The following is a 6,551-nucleotide window of genomic DNA, read 5'->3' as shown; positions in this document are numbered from 1 at the left end:
GTTGAGCCACTAAGTCTTTAGACTTTTTGGTGTAAGACCTGTAAACCCATATAGAGCCCATATAGGGCCACTAGTGCCCAAAATATAAAATCTAACAAGTTACATAAAAAATAGAAAACAATAATGTGTTATTATTTATTTGAAATAAAAATTACAAAATAAATAAATGAGTACATTATTATATATAAAATGAATTCATAGCCTTACTTGTCCTTTTCTGTCCCACCAATCATCACTTGCTAAAATTGTTCTCTTAACAGGGTCCCATCCAAGCCCTGTTTGGTGCTCCACTAGCTTTACCCATATGCCAAACTCTTTCTTAAGAGAGTCCCACTTGTTTTTCAATTGTTTGTGGTTGTAACTCACCCTTGTTCTTGTGGCAAACTTTGACATTACATTTTTCCAACCTTCTTTTGTAAAGTGTGTATGCAGCCTATTACCAATCTAGACCTCCTCGACACATATTTTTAAAAACATTTCAGTATTTGTGTGATCCCATCTTGCTTTTGGAGTATTTTCACTTGCAACCAAATTCACATCACCCACATTTGTCCCTTGTACAATTCTTTTGGGTGGTAGTTTTGAGGCCATGTTCAAAAATATTTATCCTCTTGAGCCCTTAATAAAAAAATAACATAGCGAAATCAACATAGAAACTATGTTTTAATTACATAGGGAAAAAAATAATTTTGTGACCATCATCATAAAAAAAATAATAAATAAATAAAAAATCAAAATCTTAACCCTTCTTAACATAAATTATATATAGATATATATATATAGATATATATATTATTCATCAAACAACAACCAGGACAATATATATATCAAAACTATTCTAATCAAAGTCAATGGTTGTATATATATAGAGAGAAGCCATAAACAACAACCAGGACAATATATATATATATACATATATATTAAAACTATTCTAATCAAAGTCAGTGGTTGTATATATAGAGAGAGAGAGATGGCCTTGAATTCTAATCAAAGTCAGTGGTTGTATATCTATATATATATAATGAGTTTTATTTGCAATTTATTTTTCAAAACTCATATATAGTTTTATGTTGATACTAAGTTTTTGTTAAAATTTTGATCCTGTGTGATACATGTTATATTTTTATGAGATTATCATTATTACAAGGTGCTATAACTTGTTCTCCAACATCATGTTTGTAATTTTGTTAACTTGTTCTCCAACATCATGTTTGTAATTTTGTCTAGCAATTTGATTCGGATAATAAAACTTATGTGCATCTTGGCACATACTCTTTTTTTTTGTTGATAATATTCTATATAACGATGGATGTCTAATCAACCTGATAATGTCTTTAAAAGTATAAATAATGTGATCTTTCATAAATCTAAATTCTTGAAAGAAGTTGGACTTCTATCCTATGTTCACGTAGAGATCTACTAACACGTTTATTCTTAAGTTATGTCATCCATAAACATGTTCTATAATGACTTCTTTCTTATGGTTTTAACTATTCTATTTGTTGCATGGAGACACTAATGAAATTGGTCATTTTAGTTTCAAGCCATTTGATGTGAAATTTTAACTAACAATAAAACAAATAATATAATATCATATGCTCTTCTTTAGCCCTATCCTTCATTGTGCTTGAAGTGATTGAAGTGATTAAAGGATATTTTGGTCAAGCAATGATATCTTGTTGCAGATCTAGTATCTCCACGGCTCCATTGCTTCAACTGGAAAGTATAATATGGATCTAGATGCCCTTGGAAGAGCCCATTCACATTGCCTATATAGGATTTCTTTTTAAATGGTTGTAAGACGTCCCTTCCACTCTTAAGCACCCAGTATAATAACCTTAAAGCTTCTTTATCTAAAGGTGACAAAGAATTTACTAGGATTGGGTTCAATTAGGAAGCTCTAGTTTGGATATGTGATCTTCATTTTCGGTTTTCTCTAGTTTGAATATGTGATGATCTATGTGAAAACCAAAGATCACCGGAGTCCAATCGCAAAGCTCTATTTCCCTCTTTTTTCTTTCTTCCCTTCTCTATTCCTTTGCCTAGATGAAAGATATAGGAGAAGAAGGTTAGGAGTGAGTGTATTAATTTCTGAATTTATTGAGGGTAAAATGGTAATAAGACAACCCCTAAAATAGCTTCTCTTAAGTGCTTTTTTTGAGAAGCACCTATTGAGCAACTTCTCAAAAAAGTTGAAATTCAGCTTTTTTAACAGCTTTAGCTTTTGCCTAAAAGCCAATACAAACATGAATTTCTAAACCCAAAAGCACTTAATTTATAAAAAAACACTTCTGGGGCTTTAAAAAAGCCAATCCAAATATGGCCTATATATCCTTGATAATGAGCATATGTCGTATCAAAACCTTAACCTAGGTCCATTCCCAGCATATTTCTTAGATATTATGCATCCCATTATGCATGTAAATGTTATTAAATACTCAACTACTTATTAAATATCCATTGACTACATCCACTATGGAAGACCTCCTAAACGCATCATTCAACAATTAGTAATATTCTTAAGTCTCATTAATGAGAAATACATAGCAAAAATAATGATAAATATTGATTTACATATAGGCTAAGAAGTGATATGATTTTAGGAATCAAGGCATAGCCTAGTGATTTTCTACCTTTCTTGTGTTTGAGAGGTCTCGAGTTCGAAACCTCTTAAGCACAACGCAAAAAATAAAAAGGTGCTTGTCGCCAATTTGTCAAAAAAAAAAACAAAGTGATATGATTTATATATAACTTTTAATCAAAAGTGACAAGGTTCTAAAATCACACAAATATATAGTCACACTACAAAGCAATGTCTTCTATGATTGATAACTTTAAGGTTCTAAACTAATAAATGTGAAATAGGCTGCAAAATCCACTTTGAAATCAACACCCACATATTTTAAGGTCTTCTTTCTCATCCATAAACTGCTCTTAAAATAGCTCAAAGCAACAATACTAAATGGTCTAAATATAATAATAATAATAATAAGATATGCATCATTTATTCTTCAAATAACATATCCGGATTAGGATAAGAGACAAATGTTCATTCAAGTGTCTTACAAGTTATGCATGATATTGTAAATCCAGTCTAATGTAAGGGCTACCATGAAGCAAATGAATGCAACTGACAACGCCCCTTGCGTGTGACCCGCAAGTGCATTGGTTTGTCAAAATAATAAATCCCAGATGAGTGGGGTATCGAATCCACAGGGAGTAGGGAATAAAAATACTAAGAATGCTACTTAACCAATCGAAGATGAACAATGATTGTATCAATAAAGTGTAATGTAAATAGAAATAAAAGAAACAAGAATGAGAGGCACAAGTAAGTGAGAGGTAAGGCAATCGATAGAAGTGGGGTACTCGGATAGTGCTTCCCCTAAGACTAATGTTTCAAGTGCAAGACCTACTATTATGCTTTCTAACTAATGCTTAATGAGTCGTGGAAAACCTAAAGCACACGGTCCCAAACCTAAGGTCAACCGTGACTAACTCGACACTATGTCCCGAAGAGAAATCACTCAGTCTCAACACCTCACACTGTGTAAAGTTGCATGGAGTTCCAGGGGTTCCAAGTGATAAACCCTATTCCTATGTGTAGATATAACCCTTTGGTCCAGGCGAAAGACCCCTAGCCACAATTAAGCCCCAGATACTAAAGTCACTTCAACGCTTCACTCTATTGCTCACGCAACTAAGCCCCAATGAAGTTCATCCTTTAGTACTTCACTCTATTGTGACCGCAAAGAACTCTAGGAATTGGAGGCAGGATAAATCACACCGGAGGGGAAAGGGGACGCTCCACTACCTCTCGACTCACCCTCCCAACCCTCTCTAATCTAGCTTTTTCTAACCCTCATGGCGTGTCACCCATCCACAAAGGTTACCAATATAGACTCTCAACCCTAGTGTCACTCTTAGGGAGAAATCATACAACGAGCATTCAAGATTGGAACTCAATTAAAACATCAATTAAGGAAAGCATAACAATAGGTCAATGAAACAATAACCTCCTAGGGTTTACAAAATCCAAGTACCCACTAGGGGGTTTAGCTCTCCATAGAGCAAGATACATAGTGAAATCGAAAGTTAAAATAAGAAATCCAAAGGAAAACCCCCTTAGCATTTGTGTCGATGGTCTTGTGGAGTAGTCTCATCTTCTCCAAAGGTCCCCTTGTCCGGCCTAGGACACAACTCGCTTGATCGGTGCCGACGAAAGCTTGCCCAATAACCTTCTTCCAAGTGGAGCGCGGTGTTGAATCCGTAGAACCACTCTAAAGACTTGCCAAAAGCCGCTCAAAACCCTAGCCAACAGCCTCTCAAAAGATAGGGAAAAATTGGAGAGCAGGATGAAAGATGGCTCCCAAAATCGGGTTGAATTGTAGCTTAAATATGGCTAGAATCGAGCATCCACATGCCCTTGTGGATTTTTCACATGGGCCTGTGGAATTTCCACACGGTCTTGGGGAATTTCCACATACCCGTGTGGATTCTCTGGAAAACTGATTTTCGGCCTGCTGTGAATGGTAATTATTGCAGTATCTTGCTACAATACTCCGCCAAAACACTCCCAATTCCACACTTTTCATCGAAGCAACATAAACGGGCACACGTTTATGCCATAGATCGCAACTCTTCTTCAATCAAAAGCCTCATTGGTGAAAATCTTGCTATCAATACACAAGTCGGGATACGCAAATGTGACTGGCTTTGTGCCCCTCCAACTCATTGTAATGACTTGAATACATGGAGGTTGGCACACATTCACGTATCTTGGAGCCCCACTTGTGTCTTTGCGTTTGTTCCTCCCAAGATTTCACCAAATAGTGCGTTCACGATCTACTTTTGGCTTTTTTTCTTAATCCTTAGCTTCACAACCCTACATGCACAAAAGAACACAAATACACATGTATTAGTGCTTAAACCTGATAAAAGTAATGCTCATTGTAAGGAAAGAACACTTCGCATTCTTAACACACAAGCACTTATCAACAATTGTGATAGAATACGCCTCTTATGTGAATAATTGATTAACTAATCAAACAAGAACATAGCACATGTTTAAATCAAACAATGGACATGATAACTCACTACCGATTAAGTTCTTTTATAGCTAACACCATAGAAGCGTAGACATCTATAGCATCACCAGGCCTTCTGGCATATAATTAATTTGATAAGGATTTTCTACAGACATTTCTAAGTTGTTATATAGAATTAAGATAACAAGAACACATGACCTATAATACATATTTCTCTATTATGCTTCATATAAACAAATTGAACCAGATAGTTGTTATATAAATTGTAACATATTTAAGTAATATGCTTTAGAATTTAGCCCAATGTAGCAAATTCCAATGAGTTCAAGAATGCCAAGAAGACAAAACCTACAAGGCTTTATATGAAAGCCATCTCTTAATCATAGTCAAACTCTCCCTCAGGTTTTCCTCTTGAATTGTGTGACCAACACCTTGCAGAAATAAATACATACAACCTCTGGATTAGCATTTTAATTCTTTTATTTTTAGTTTTTAATTTTTTTTCTTAAGAGTTCTAATGGATGATATTTTCTTGTAGCTCATACCTTTATAGTAGTGAATGTAAGATTGTTAGCATATGCTCTTGTGTATCTGAAATTTTAATCCAAATAACCTCAGTCAGCAAATATGGAAAGCATGCACATCATCAAAAACCTATTATTATCCAGATTAATTCTAATCAAACTCACCCTGCAACTTGGTCGCTAGAGAACCAAGATCTCCAGTCGTCAACAATGGAGTAGTTCAAAGATCTTATCCATGTCTGGGTTCCTATATGTGGTATCACTAGATCATGATCCCCATTTTTATTAATCAGAAAAAAAAATAGTGTTAGTAACTGCAGTATGAATATTCATCGAAAAAAATTTTAAGGGCCTAATCATAAACAAAGGCAAACATTTGTGGGAGACAAATATTATGACTGGTATATTGTCCTTCCACACTTTAATTTCATATTCTATGACCACGGTAGAGATCTTATAGACTTACACTTGCCACAATCATAAGAGAGGAGAAGCGCTCTCTCTCTCTCTCTCTCTCTCTCTCTCTCTCTCTCTCTCTCACTCACACACACACACATTCTTTAGTATTATAAAATTTTATTACATAAATTTGATTGCGAATACGCAGAGTCATTTATACATGGTACATCTCACATTCAGTGGACATGACAAGAAACTACCTGCCAATTCAATTACATTTCATCTCATAAATATGTAAGTTAAAAGATATCATTTTCATTTATTGTGAAGAAAAAAAATACTTTTCTTGCTTTAATCTTTAAGGCAAAGTAATATAAAAAAAATAGGAAATGGCATGATAAGAATTTATAGCAACCATTTGATGTAGTATTTATGCAAGCTATTTCTAATTTATGTACACAATTACTTTTTTTACCAACGGCATAATGTTTTCCTACATAATGCCTCCTATATGATCAATGGGCTTGGTTCATAGTATCATGTTAAGTTGGGTTGATTCAACTAAGGTTGTGTCTAGTCA

The sequence above is a fragment of the Dioscorea cayenensis genome, chromosome 2, assembly GCF_009730915.1.
Source record: "Dioscorea cayenensis subsp. rotundata cultivar TDr96_F1 chromosome 2, TDr96_F1_v2_PseudoChromosome.rev07_lg8_w22 25.fasta, whole genome shotgun sequence".
NCBI classification, from domain to species: Eukaryota; Viridiplantae; Streptophyta; class Magnoliopsida; order Dioscoreales; family Dioscoreaceae; genus Dioscorea; species Dioscorea cayenensis.
Note: the sequence above shows the minus strand (reverse complement) of the source record.